Raw genomic sequence first — 15,102 nt, forward strand, 5'->3', positions numbered from 1 at the left:
GATGGAATAGTAAAAGGCAGAAGTCGGGAGGCTTTTCCTTTTATTTTGTGATGAAGTACTAACAGCACTAATGATTATTGTAGTAATAAAAATGACAGTTAACGTTGTTCCTGTGGGCCAGGCCCTGTTCCGAGCAGTCTCCCCACCCCAGGAGGGACTCTCCTAACTTTTAACACCATAGGTTAGTTGGCAAAGGGAAATTTTTAATTGGGGAGAAATTATCAAAGTTCATCAAGAGAGGGAGTTCCTGCTGTAGCTCAGCAGGTTAAGAACCCGACATAGTGTCTGTGAGGATGCGGGTTTGATCCCTGTCCTCGCTCAGTGGGTTGAGTATCTGGCATTGCTCTGAGCTGAGGTGTAGGTTGGAGATGCAGCTTGGATCCCATGTTATTGTGACTGTGGTGAAGGCCTGCAGCTGCAGCTCCAATTTGACCCCTAGCCCGGGAACTTCCATATGCCATAGGTGTGGCCAGAAAGAAAGGGGGGAGGGAAGGAAGAAGAAAGGGAGGAAGGGAGGGAGAGAGGGAGGAAGGAAGGAAGGAAAGAAGAAGGAAAGAAAAGAGGGAAAAAAAATCAAACTGGAGCAACTGAGTTGCTGCGGAGGTGTGGGTTTGATCCCTGGCCAGGTGCAGTGGTTAAAGGATCTGGCCTTGTCACCACAATAGTATAGGTCACAGCTGCAGCTCAGTTTCAGCCCTGGCCTGGGAACTTCCATATGCCACAAGTGAAGCCATTAAAAAAAAAAGTTTGTTAGGAGTCCTCAGTTTCCCGAGTGCTTCTGTGCTCTCTAGTTGGCCCAGTTGCTCAGAAACCTTAACAGCTAAACAGTAGTAAAGTAAGGAATCAAGTTCACATTAGAAATTGGATCTCAGGAGTTCCCTTCATGGCATAAATCCGACAGGAACTACGAGGTTGCAGGTTCGATCCCTGGCCTTGCTCAGTGGGTTAAGGACCCAGCGTTCCCGTGAGCTGCGGTGTAGGTGGCAGACACGGCTCTGCAGTTGTGGTGTAGGACCAAAGCTGTAGCTCTGATTCTGCCCCTAGCCTGGGAACCTCTATATGCCATGGGTGGGGACCTAAAAAGCAAAAAAAAAAAAAGAAGAAAAAAGAAATTGGACCTCAAAAAACAAAAATGAAATAAAAAGGATTAATTATTGAGTTCAGTCTCCTTGAGGTCACATCAACCTGATCTGCTTCCTTGGTTGGTGTAGAGATCTAGAAGCACCCTTTCAAATCACTGTGAGAATGGGATGGGAATGGGGAGAAGGTTGTATCCACCTACCTAAGCAGCTTTGTAAACAAATGACAAGCAAATTAAAGGGGAGTCCCTGGTAGAGTTTTATGTACAGCTGAAAGCATCCAAAATACTTTCTAATGTTCGAGGATTATATAAGGTCTACTGTTATGTGTAGAAGCCTCCGAGTTCCCCTTCTAAGAATTCTCCCAAGAAGTCGGGGATGGGGAGTAGCAGCCATGTTGGTACTGTGTGGTCCTTCCCCAGGTTGACAGAGGGGACCAGAGGCACACATCTGACTCCAGGCTAGCCAATTAGAAGAGCCTCTTTCCCGGAAATGTATCACTGGGATGAAAGGATGCTAGTTAGCGTGGGCTGCCCTCTCAAACCAAGGACATCTAACTCGAGAGCTGTGTTACTGTACCATAGGCAGAAGAAGCACAGAACACCTGACTGCAGAGAGAAGGAAACAGATGTGCAGGGAGACAGATGAGGGCCATGGAGCAAGAGACTGGAGAAGATGACAGGAGAAAAAGAGACCACACTGGAGCAGTGTAGCTGATTGGCTTCTGCTGGCTTTCTAATTTAGCTCCTAGTCAGCCCATTACGAGACCCAGCTGTGCCTCTTCTTTTGTGGGCCATTGGCTGCTCTAGAACCTTTTATACTGTAACCTCTGCTGTTTTGATAAGGCTCACTTGAGGGGCTTCTGTTACTTATTGTTCCTGCTATAATGGCTGTATAACAAAGACTATCCCAAAATTTAGTGGCTTAAAGTAAGAACACTTATTTTGCTTAAAAATCCTTACTCTTAGTGGGGCTTAGCATGGACAGCTTGTTTCCACTTACCACTTGGCTTCCACTGGAGAAGTCTGAAGGCCAGGAATTGAAATTATCTGAACTCTTACGTGTGCCTGGCCCTGTGAACACTCACACAGCTGGGGACTGGAAAAGTTGGAGCTCTGTGGAAATCCCTCTATCCATCTGTGGTCTCTTTGTCATGGTGGCTTCAAGGTAGATGGATTTTTCCTTAGATGCTCAGGGCTCCCAAGGCACAGGTCCCAAGGAGGAAGGGCCAGGTGGAAGCCATATCACCTTTTACAGTCTAACTTCGGAAGTCGTGCACTGTTATTTCCACCTCGTCCTACTTGTGGAGGCGGTTGCATAGGTCCCCCTACCAGGCTCAGGGAGCTCCTGCCTCTCAATGAAGGAATATTACCATGAGAACATGTGGCTGGAATGTGTATGAATGTGAGCATCTTTAGAAAATACCATCATTCATACTTGTAAACAAAAGAACCTTGATTAGCACATGGAATAATCCCTGAAACTCAAAAAGGTATCTGAGTTCCCAGAAAACTACCAGTATTGTGATAGAAAATACTGCTGATTGGTGGATACAATGAGAATTCTTTTTCTTCCAGTTCTGAATTAATGAACATCAATTTTTTCCTGCTTTTTTTTTTTTTTTTTTTTTTTTTTTTTTAAGGCTGCACCCACGGCATATGAAATTTCTCAGGCTAGGGGTCAAATCAGAGCTGCAGCTGCCACAACAGCAGTGCCAGTTCCCTCACCCACTGAGCGAGGCCAGGGATCAAACCCAAATCCTCATGGATACTAGCTGGATTCATTTCTACTGCACCACAGCGGGAACTTCAGTGAACATCAAATTTATCCATAGGAAGTCTCACTGGGTTCTGCCTAGGAAGCAGTATTTTATTTTATTTTATTTTAGTCTTTTTGCCTTCTCTTGAGCCACTCCCGTGGCATATGGAGGTTCCCAGGCTAGGGGTCTAATCAGAGCCGTAGCCTCTGGCCTATGCCAGAGCCACAGCAACGCAGGATCCGAGCCATGTCTGCAACCTACACCACAGCTCACGGCAACGCCGGATCCTTAACCCACTGAGCAAGGCCAGGGATGGAACCAGCAACCTCGTGGTTCCTATTGGATTCGTTAACCATTGCACCATGACGGGAACTCCAGGAAGCAGTATTTTAAGGATGACTTGTTTCCTTCTTTCTGGAACCATCTTATCTTTTATTTTGCCATATAATTAGGCGTGGATCCAGTTAAAATCCCTTGCTGTTCATAGTGAAAGTTTTCTGGTCATCTTATTTTCAGACGTCATTTGTAAGCATATCCTTTCTTCCTTGGTCAATGAGGTTTTCCCTCCAACTGGACTCTTCTCATACTTTTAATAAATAATAATCTAGGTGTTTAGGAACCAAAATACTCCAGAGCTGTAAAGTAGGCACTAGTGAAAGATGTAACTCCTTCAGGCCTCCAAGGTGCTGTTTCAAATGTTATTGCTTCATATCCCATAATAGAAGCTTGAACCTTGTTGATGACCTTTCTTTATGTGTGTATATGGAGGGTGAAGGCTAGGAGAGGAAGAGTCGGTGACCTGGAACAGCAAGCTAAATTAACTCTTTCAGCAAGGCTTAAAAGAAAAGAGTTTTGTTCTATAAACTTTAAACGCTGAAAGATGCTAAAGCTTCGAGAATAAATCAGTACCTAAGATGGTGTTTTTAGACGTAATTATTAAAATGATAAAATCCTTATTGATGCTGGCTAAAAATAGGTACGTTCTAGACTTACTTTATAGCCACATGTCCAGTACTGGGCTATAATGAATAAAAATACTCACATTCTGATTACATATACACATTCTTATTACATATAGAAAACTTCAAATTATCTTTTTTATTATTAATAAAGGTTACTCAGGTTTGTGCAAAAGTCTTCAACTTATGGGTTCAGCCTGTTATTTGGTATGTGGAATAAAAAGATAAGATCGTTGATGGCAAGTTTTCAAAATTCTTCGTGTAATAATAAGTGAATATGCATGAATTTAGGGGCAGCCTGAATAATAGGTATATTTTGGATTGTGTGTAACTAGTGGTCTGGTAAATTTTTGCCAGCCAGCTCTGCAGGGCCAGAGGGCTGGAGGGTCTTGACTTACAGCATTTGCCATTTTCTGTGGTATAAATATTTCCACCATGGTTAAATTCATGCTATCAGCAAGACATGACAGAATGCAAAACTGGGAGGAGACATGCTCAGTGGGCTCAGTTGAGTTACATGAGCCATTCTTGTACCCCACTGTTTACAGTTTGGGGAAAGTTAGTTGGATGACTCCTGAACAAACATTGCTATAATACTAGGGAAGAAAAAAGATAAATTTTCAGTGGCAAGATTTGCAGCAAAGCATTTAGTGCCCATTGAGTCTCCATTTACTCCCCCACATTTCTCTTTGACCGATGGACTAGAAACAGATGGAACATTTAAAAGTTGGTATGCAACCCCTAGCCCTCTCTTCCCTTGCCACTGCACCACTGCAATAAAGGAGGTCACATGTTCTCCGTGGTGCAGATACAAGGTGGTAGAACCTGTACCAACGTGGTTCCATTAATGTCTGTGTGGAGCTCAGCCCCCATACACCAGCACTGGATGTGTACCATGTTTCAGTTAATGATTGATGCTTAGCAAGCCATCCCATACAGAATGGCTTAAAACAACAAGATCTATTGTTATAGCTCACATTTCTGTGAGTTGATTGGACTCCCCTGGGCAGTTCTTCTGCTCTTCTCACTTTAAGCGTCATATAGTTGTAGCCAAAAGATAGCTGGGGCTGGAGCCCTTGCAATGCCTGACTGGGATTGAACTGAGGATGGCTTCTTCACTCAGGTCAGGAACCTAAGTGCTCCTCCTCTCATTCTCCAGCCACTTGCGAGTGGCCTCTCTTTGCAGTGGGATGGTCACAGTTCTTATATCTTGCATGATTTCAAATTCAGAGGCTGTCAAGATTTCCTAAGGCTTCTGCTACATTTTCTTGGTTAAAGTGCATCATGAGATCAGTGCAGAGGCAGAGAGGGAGGTGACTGGACAAGGGTGTGACCACCTGGAGGTAAGAGTCATTGGGAGCTCTCTTTGGAGACTAGCTATCACATACCACAAGTAAGAAGTAAGCCTTTGTTATGTTAAACCACTTAGATTTCAGGGTTAATTTGTTCCCTTGGCAAAACCTAATCTGACTAATCCAGAAATTGGTACTGTTTTAGTGAAGATAAGGTAGAATGTGCTGCAAAAATAAAGCCCCAGGAGTTCCTATTGCGGCTCAGCAGTAACAAACCCAACTAGTATCCATGAAGTGTGGGTTCAATCCCTGGCCTCCCTCAGTGGGTCAAGTGTTGTCATGAGCTCTGGCGTAGGTCGCAGAATGGCTTACATCTGGCTTTGCTGTGGCTGTGGTGTAGGCCAGCCACTGTAGCTCCGATTAGACCCCTAGCCTGAGAACTTCCATATGCCTCGGGTGCACCCCTAAAAAGCATAAATAAATAAATAAAACCCCAAATCTTAGCAGCTTAACACATGGGCCTCTAGGGGTCTGATGGCTCCCTTGCAGGGGTGACTCGGGGGTCTGGGTCATCAAGTGGTGACTCAGGCTTGCATTTTGTTGGTACACCATCTGAAACATGTGTCTTCCTGCTTACCTGGGCAGGAGGGACGAGAGCAAGGGGAATTCATGGCTCTTATGTATTGGCCAGAGCTAGTCATTTGCCTCTTGCCGCAACTATAAGGAGGCTGGAAAATTTGGGGGATCACATGGATATTTGGTAATTAGTAAATGTCTCTGTCATAAAAATAGGTGGAACTCTTCGCCTCGTTCATTTTTCCTCCCTTCCCCTTACCTCACCCTCTATAAGAAATTAAGAAAAAGAGTGCAGAGGGTGGAAGGGTGTGAGGAAGGAAGGAAACACTGAGGGAAGGATGGAAAGAAGGAAGCTGGGAGGGAGGGATGGAAGGAAGAATACCAGAAGAAATGTAAAGGATGCAAAATATAATCATTAAGCTATTAACAGAACAATTAACAAGCACTGCTAAACAAAATCTGTTAACACATGACTATAGTAACAGAGCCTTTCACTGTTTTTAACTGGTTTTTTTTTCTTTTTAATCAGCAATGATAAGGAAACTAAACCAGATTAAGTGCTATCTTATTGGAGATACAGAGGCAAACAAGGGGAAAGAAGTGATTGAAGAGCACTTCAGAAAGCTCAGTACATTCAAATCAGCAGGGCCTGATTACTCACATCCAGGGCACTTACAGAATTGGCAAATGTAATTGCAAGACCACCAGCCTTTATCTTAGCAGAGGAAGGTTGGACAGGAGCAGGGCCTGACAAGTGGAAATCTGTAGATGGAGTCCCCCCCACACTTTTATTTTAAACAGGAAAAAGCACAACTGTAGTAATTATAGACTATTCAGCTTATCTTGGATACCTGGGAAGATACAAGAACAAATCATCAAACAATCAATTTGCAGCCACCTAAAAGAGCATGAGGTACTGGGTAGTAATCAACGTGATTTTGTGAAGTACAAATTATGCCAGACCAATTTAATTTTACCAGGAGAGAATGATGAGCCTGGCAGAAGAGGGGAAAGCAATACCTACAATTGGACTTCAGTAAGGGGGTTTTTCATTTGTTTTCTTTTCTTTTTTTTAAATTCTATCCCCTGACATTTTCAGTATCAGCTCTCCAAGAGAATGCTACCTAGATCAACAGTTGGGGGAGTTCCCGTCGTGGCGCAGTGGTTAACGAATCCGACTAGGAACCATGAGGTTTCGGGTTCGGTCCCTGCCCTTGCTCAGTGGGTTAACGATCCGGCGTTGCCGTGAGCTGTGGTGTAGGTTGCAGACGCGGCTCAGATCCCGCTTTGCTGTGGCTCTGGCGTAGGCCGGTGGCTACAGCTCCGATTCAACCCCTAGCCTGGGAACCTCCATGTGCCGCGGGAGCGGCCCAAGAAATAGCAACAACAACGAAAGACAAAAGGCAACAAAAAAAAAAACAGTTGGGTGGGCCTGACTGTTTGATGTAGCCAGAGTAGTAAAAACAAAATTGTCTCCAGGTTGACACAGTTATTAGTAGCAGTTATTATTATTTTCATCATTTCATGTGGACAAAGAAGAGGACACTAGTGAAGAAGATGTTGCAATGGAAATGACATTCTCTACTGCTGAGGGGAAGTATGAGAGAAGAGAGGAGATACAAAAACCAATCTAAGAAAACCCAACAGCTAAGTAATACGGAAAGGAAGAACAGAGAAAATGGTAAAGGGAAACTACTAGAAAAATTTTATAAGAAAATTTCTCAGCAAAGGACATACATGTTTACATTAAAAGAGCCCACGGAGGGCCACCTACAATAGATGGGGAAAATAATCCACTTGGACACAACTTTGTAAAATTTTAGAACTCTAGGAATAAATAAAACTTCTAAAGTTTCCAGAGAGAAAAATTAGGCCACCTACAGAGGAATGAAAATTGAGCAGCCAAATTCTCATTAACATCCCTGGCTGCTATAAGATAATCGTGTGGTCCTTTCAGTTCTGGGGGAAATTGAATTTAAAGCTGTTTTCCGTATTCAGCCAACCTGTCAGCTGTGAGAGTAGAATAAAGGCCTTTTACACAAACTGGTACTTCCCAGGACTCCTTTATTGAAAAGTTACTTGAATGTATATTCCAGCAGAATGAGGAGGTTATTCAAGAAAGAAGGCAGCAGGGTCCTAATCAGAAAGGGAAGGAGAGGATGACACAAAGTCTTCCATTTGGGAGCAAGAGAATGAAATGCTACAAAGGGAAGGACTCAGGAGCAAGAGAGAACTCCCGCTGTTCATAATGTGGTTGAAAGAAAGAAAAACAAACAAAAAACAGAAGAAACTTGAGTGTTATGATAAAGTATATATTTAGACAGTAAAAAAGATAGGCAACTAAGAATTCCAAAAAACCCCAAAAAGCTGAGAATGTTATGGTCCAGTTTTAAAGAATAATAAAATGTGTGATTTTTTTTTTTTCTTTTCTTTTTAAGGGCTGTACCTGCAGCTTATGGAAGTTCCCAGGCTCGGAGTCATATTAGAGTTACAGCTGCTATTCTGTACCACCGCCACAGCAACTTGGGATCTGAGCCATGTCTGTGACCTACACCACAGCTCACGGCAACACTGGATGCCTGACCCACTAAGTAAAGCCAGGGATTTAACCCACATCCTCATGGATACTAGTTGGATGTGTTTCTGCTGCACCACAATGGGAACTCCTAAAATGTATGATTTTTCAAAAATTTATGGAGTGTAACAAAGACTGGTCCATGGTGCTAAAACATTTTCCTTTCAGCAGATGATGACAGTTTAAACTTACAGTCAGCCTAAGAACAGAATAGGAAAGATCTTGGTTATGTTGCAGATAAAAAAGGAAACATTAATCTTCATAATATGAAAGTGTAGCTGACAGGAGTTCCCGTCATGGCTCACTGGTTAACGAATCTGACTACGAACCATGAGGTTTCGGGGTCGATCCTTGGTCTTGCTCAGTGGGTTAAGGATCCAGCGTTGCCGTGAGCTGTGGTGTAGGTTGCAGACCTGGCTCGGATCCCACGTTGCTGTGGCTCTGGTGTAGGCCTGCGGCTACAGCTCCGATTAGACCCCTAGCCTGGGAACCTCCATATGCCACGGGAGCAGCCCAAGAAATGGCAAAAAGATGAAAAAAAAAAAAAAAAGAAAGTATGGCTGACAAAAGGTAGGAAGTGGAAAAGGAAGGAGATATGAAGAAAAGAATAGTATCACTGATACCCTCAACTTCTATAATGACAAGTCAAGATAACTCAAGTTTTTAGAATGAGAAATTGAGGTTTAACATAATATTTAAAGTCATAGGAGTAGGCACAATAAAACTTAAAGATGTAACTACCCCAAACTAGGAAGGGTTGTAAGGAAGAAGATAACATGAATGAGCTAAATGCTTATTTTTTGTAACTAGAGGCCATTCCTAAGCAAGAAATTGAAAAGAGGAATCATTGTCCAAACACCCAGTATAGTCAAAGAATGCATAATTCACGAGTGATTGTTCATAGGCATACGTGTAATGTCATGGGGCATGATCTCAAAGCCTAAGTATCAACAGTCTCTGTAGTTTAAGGACACATCATGCTGATGATCTTGCAGCCTTGGCATTTTTTTTCCCATTGCATTACCTATGCTCAATTATAAGATTATATTTGCAAGTGTAAAGTCATGTCTGCTCTAATGCTTTCTAAAATTTTCTCAGAATTATTTCTAATATTTCACAGAGTACTCTCCAAAATTAATAGCAAGGTATATGGCCATGTGGCCTCTTTATAGTATTTTATTATATCTAATTTCTGTTCCCAAAGAATACATCTTGAAATTGAGGTTTTCGCTCCCATTGAATGAAAGCTTAGATGATCTTGTTATAGGATAAAAACTATTTTAAAATTATAACTAAAAATTAAAATTAACGCAATAGTCACTTGAATCACTTCTACACATTCCTGTGCATATAAAAACAGTATGATTCATGAGCTGCTGTTAAATGAGGGTAGATGCAAGTAAACCTCCGCTGAAACTCCCAAAGCAAGTCTCAGAAAAATTCATTCGTGTCATGTGTGGGCCCAGCTTAGTGAAGAATTAATGAAATGACCGACGTGAGTTGACTGCAGGAGGGCGGAGCCAGTCACCAAACTCATCATATCCAAATTTCCATTATCAAGGAGTGTGTACTTAAAATTTCCATTGTACTTGTGATTACCGGCTAGAATGGCAGCCACATAGCCACACAGATAAACACAGTGGCCCTACACATTGCGTGCCAGCTTTAAATTATTCAGTTCTTGATTGCTCTTGGCAAGAGTTAAACTATTTCAAATTTTGCACAAAAGTGGTACTTACCTAATAGGTCAATTACGCTATTTTAAATATTCATTATTCTAATTTATCTAAAATATGAGTATATTGTAAAAGAGCAGTATTTACTCCTTTAAATAGGAGAAGTCAGAGGGGAGAAGGACCAGAAGAACTAAAAGCAGCAGTCTTTAAAATAGTGTTCACAGGCGCTGGGACTAGGGTTGGGAAGGAATCATCATAAGCATCTCTGTCTCATTTCATCCATACTGTTTAATTTATTGTAAGGTGCATTTACTGTTAACACAGTAAGTATTATATTGTAGTAATTAAATTCATAAAAACAATAACATTTGCCTCTCAATACTTTTCAAAGACTGGTCCATGCAATACCTGTTAAAAATGCAAAATCCTTGGAGCTCCCGTCGTGGCTCAGTGGTTGGCGAATCAGACTGGGAACCATGAGGATGCGGGTTCGGTCCCTGGCCTTGCTCAGTGGGTTAAGGATCCGGCGTTGCCGTGAGCTGTGGTGTGGGTTGAGGACGTGGCTTGGATCTCGTGTTGCTGTGGCTCTGGTGTAGGCCAGCGGCTACAGCTCCGATTAGACCCCTAGCCTGGGAACCTCTCTGTGTCGCAGGGGCAGCCCTGGAAAGGGCAAAAAGACAAAAGAAATAAAAATTAAAAAAAAAAAATCCTTGATTCTAAACACAGTCCTAATGAATTTGATCCCCTCTGCTGGGTCCCTGGAAACTGCCCTGGAACCATGAGTTTAAACACAGATCTTAATACAGACAATCCAATATTTTAGGATTGAACTTGTAAACGGTCACATGCTGTATTGCCTTCTGTGGTAGTTACCATATCCCAGTATCCTTCCTTCCAGTTCTTTAGCACTGAGATTATGAAAAAAGCTGAAATGACCTCACTCTCTCACTGTGTTTATGTATGATCAGTTCTTTCCAAAATCCTTTAAGCTGTGCTGCCTTTTGAACATGTAACGGCTAAGAAAATCTAAGTTTTAAAATTCACAACAGTGACTGGTTTCTTACTTATGTAGGGAGAAATATTTTGAGATGGTCTCTGTATCTTATTTTGATGCTCATCATTTTTTCTCATTCTTGCGACTACAGGAATATTGATCTCAGCGTTACTTTGACCATTAATGAATTATGATGGCAATAAGCAGAGACACACACCTCCAGCCTCCTGGGAGCTTAATCTTCTGCTACAACGTTAGCATTTGTAAGTCAGCACCTGTGTAATCTATATTCTAACTATTTGTTATTCTCCTTTAATTACGTATTGGTGGTGATCCATTTGTAGCCTGAGAGCAACCAACTGGAGAGTCAAAGAGATTATTAAAATATTGACTTTAAATTAGAAGGCTGAAAGCTGGGTTTGTTCCTACTCATTTCACCATGATGGTTCAGGGACAGTTTTTGTTTCTTTGTCTTTTGTCTTTTTTTGAGGCAATGCCGGATCCTTAACCCACTGAGCGAGGCCAGGGATCGAACCCGCATCCTCATGGATACTAGTTGGGTTCCTTAACTGCTGAGCCACGACAGGAACTCCTCATTTATCTAAAAAAAAAATTTTTTTCTGCTTTTTTTTTAGGGCCACACCCACAGCACACGGAGGCTCTCAGGCTAGGGGTCCAATTGGAACTGCAGCCACTGGCCTGCGCCACAGCCACAGCAATGCCAGATCCAGGCTGCATCTGCAACCTACACCACAGCCCGTGGCAACGCCAGATCCCCAACCCACAGAGAGAGGCCGGGGATAGAACCCTCAACCTCATGGTTCCTAGTTGGATTTGTTTCTGATGAGCCACAATGGGAATTCCTTATCTTAAAAATTTTGAGGAAATGATTGCGTTACATTTCTTAGAAAGGTTTACATTTTAAAAGAGGAAATGAGGTACTTCCCTGGTGGCTCAGTGGGTTAAGGATCCACGGTCGTTACTGCTGTGGTTCAGGGTCGCTGTGGTGGCTCAAGTTCTATTCCTGGCACCAGATCTTGGCAAAAAAAAAAAAAAAAAGAGGAAACAAGTTAGAAAGCAGTGCTCAATAAAAAAAAATATTAATCATAGAATGTTACTTAAGATCACAGGATCACAGACTCAGCCACCCTCAGTGCTCTAAGAGCCTGAATGTATGTGTGAATAGCCCACTGGTTTAAGCAACGGGGTGGTAGAGACTGGACTGAACTGGAGGCGGCAGGCACACCTAATGACATTTAAATTAAAGTAAATGAACACTGGGCAGACCAAGGCAAAACTTGCTTATGATCCTTGTTTACCAGAGGGCCTCCTGTTAATGGCTTTTGTGTTAAAATAAAACTAAACTAGTGGTTTTACCATTGTGCTTGGGGTAGCCACCAAAATGCTTTATGAAACTTTCCTGGGGGCTCTGGGAACACTGTGGAGAGATCCACTCTCGTCCTCCCCATCCTCTTCAGTCAGAGTCGTTTTCTTATTATTTGTTTGATGTGACGACCGCTGTGTGAGAAGACCCTTTTTGAAAGAAGGGATGTGTAGATTTAAAACAAGTACAAAAACCTCTGATTTTAGTCCAGCCACCCAATCTTGCAGATTCTTGCAGATAAGCAGGCTGAGGCCATCCAGGGATGGCCAGTATTGCCTTGATTATTGGTGGCAAAGTTAAGTCTTAAAACCCAGGTCTTCTGATGCTTGTCCCAAACCCTTTTCCCTATATAAAGTTGCCTCAGAGTTCCCATCGTGGCTCAGGGGAAACAATCTGACTAGCATCCATGAGGACACAGGTTCAATCCCTGGCCTCGTTCGTGGGTTAAGGATCCGGCTTTGCCATGAGCTGTGGGGTAGGTCACAGACGCAGCTCGGATCTGGTGTTGCTGTGGTGTAGGCAAGTTGCTTCACCTCATGGTGGAAAAACAGGTGCTAGTGTAGCAGGTTATTCTAATGTCATTGCATGTATACAGTAGGCCATTTCTAAGTAAAGACGTCCTTGTTTGATAGAAGTACACAGTCCTTCATGCTCTAAGACATATATCCATCTGGACTCTATAAACTGAACATGTAAGTGAATATTTAGGTAGAAAAATCAACTCATCAGACACTTTAGACAGTGATTAGCATGTTAAAATGATACTTTCATCCCTAAGGAGGTTGTTATTGCTACTAAATACATAAGTTAATTTTTCAAGTGTATTCATAAAACTAGAAGTTTTTGTTAATTGACAAAATACCAAGGAATATTTCCTTTTCTGTTCTTATGAAATCATCCTTTTAAAAACCATGATAAAGTTTTTCATTTCTCCATTTAAAATTTATATATTTAAAAGAAAAATGGTAAGATCTATTATAAATCATTATACAGACATCATAAATCATTTTAAAAACAGATATTTTAGTCACTATAGTGTTCCATAAAACCTCTTTTTATTACAATATAATAAGTAGCAGCTGGCAAACTCTTACCTACATATTTCAGTTTTAAAATTTTTAGCTTTTATCTATACAAAACTTAAAACTGGAGTAATTATCTGAATACTTTTGCAAGGACAGTTCAAAATTCCTGTATCTCTTTTGTTTTTCAAATGAAACTGAGCTTTATCTTCAGTTGTCTATTTTACTTCCCCTGTGTAGTAAAAGTACAAATAATATTCAAGTTTTTAAGAAGAAAAATATTATTAAAATATATGTGAACACTTCTGAATTGCTTATAACACCCTGAGATGATTAAAACAGAAGAGGCCAGTAAGAATTCAATTTAAAGTCCTTGCAAACTATATTTAAAATATTCTCCCAAAATCTAAGATCAAATATGGTTCTGTTGAAATATAATTTACTATTGATAAATGCTAGATTGTTCTTGAAGCAAATGTTATTTCAGTCTTTTGTGGATTATTTTCTTAAATTTTAGATTTTACCATTCATTCCTTTTACTTTTTATTGTCATTATTTTTTTTTTTCCTTATTTTATAAGAAGGGAGTTTTGGTGGGTTTTTTGTTATTCTTAGTTTTTTTTTTTTTTAAGGAAATACTAGACATAATGAATGAAAATGCAAACAATCGCATATTAGTACTGAGCCTAAAATGAATTGCTTAGCAGTAATATCTTTTATCTAATAAATTATGGTGCTTATATATGCTTACTTATTAAAAATGTTTAACTTGCAGATACTTATATTCTAATTAGTGTTTAGATTTTTTCCTATCAAATAATTTATATTGGATTTGTCACTTTAGCAAGCCAGTTTATTATTGGACATGTGAATTTCCTCTTTAATTATTAATTTTCATAATCACAAGACTATGTTAATAATTATTCTTTTTTTAATCAAGGAACAGTTCTTAAATGCTCACAGGATTCATGGACGAATCCAGTTGTTATTTTTTCTTTTCTTTCCTTCTCTTCCTTTCCTACCTTGAGGTTATCTCTACCTATTAACCAGAAGGGGCAGGTCATTGGAAATAGATTTTGTAAAATATAATACCTGCCTCATGGGACTATTGAGAGAACTAAATACAGTAATGGATATGGAAACTCCTAGCACAGCGCATGACAACAGTATGTATTTTTACTTTTTGTCTTTTAAGGAAACGTACTTCCACAAACTTGGCAAGTCCTCAAAACTGCTGTTATGGGCAAAATTTCACTTTCAGGAAAATGAAAGCCTGTCAGTAACTGAGTATGGCGCTTGTAGGGGTTGCATTTAAAGTGTAATGGGTAAGTTAAGAGTTATGCCAAAGGTGGGGGCAAGACAGTGTTGTATGAAGGGCGGAGACTTAGTCCTGGGACGAAGGACTCTGACTCAGTCACTGACCTGCCGGGTGACCTTAGTCACTTTGCTTTGGGGCTTCAGTTCCTTCAAGTATGTTAGTTAGGCTGTGGATGATCTCCAGGGTGCTTTTAGTTCTAGAACCTGGTGATTCTACAAATGCATCATTTTTAAAAATGGATTTATTCTTGGGGTGAAAAAATGTCCTAGAGACTGTACAACACCACACTCATGCTGGGTGTACCCCGGGTGATGGTAGGAGAGATGGCCGTCTTTCGTATTCCGTGTCTCCCTCTTTTCTTCCCTCCTACCTCCTCCATCCTTTCCTTCCCTTCCTGTCTTATTTCTTCTTTCAGCAATTATTTATAGCACCTTCTGTGAATCAGCCACTATACCTAGGCCCTGGGATG

At 41.2% G+C, this 15,102-nt stretch overlaps 1 protein-coding gene across 6 annotated transcripts in view; it reads left to right on the forward strand.

Annotated features, from left to right (window-relative positions):
* LOC100154821 (spermatogenesis-associated protein 31D4) overlaps positions 1–15,102 on the forward strand; it is a 191,497-nt gene that overhangs the window by 29,247 nt on the left and 147,148 nt on the right. For 4 of the 6 annotated variants that reach the window (XM_085019057.1, XM_005660180.4, XM_085019072.1 and 1 more), the window contains exon 2: positions 11,062–11,173. The exons of 1 other annotated variant lie outside the window; for it this stretch is intronic. The gene's annotated coding sequence lies outside the window, so the exon portion shown is untranslated. Of the gene's footprint in view, positions 1–11,061; positions 11,174–14,510; positions 14,641–15,102 lie in introns of all 6 variants that reach the window. One more of the 6 variants, XM_085019105.1, reaches the window with a different exon arrangement.

The sequence above is a fragment of the Sus scrofa genome, chromosome 1 (assembly GCF_054392235.1).
Source record: "Sus scrofa isolate SSC_HxYL_T2T_F1_AM1 chromosome 1, Sscrofa_HxYL_maternal_Yorkshire_Landrace_v2.0, whole genome shotgun sequence".
In the NCBI taxonomy this organism is placed as follows: Eukaryota; Metazoa; Chordata; class Mammalia; order Artiodactyla; family Suidae; genus Sus; species Sus scrofa.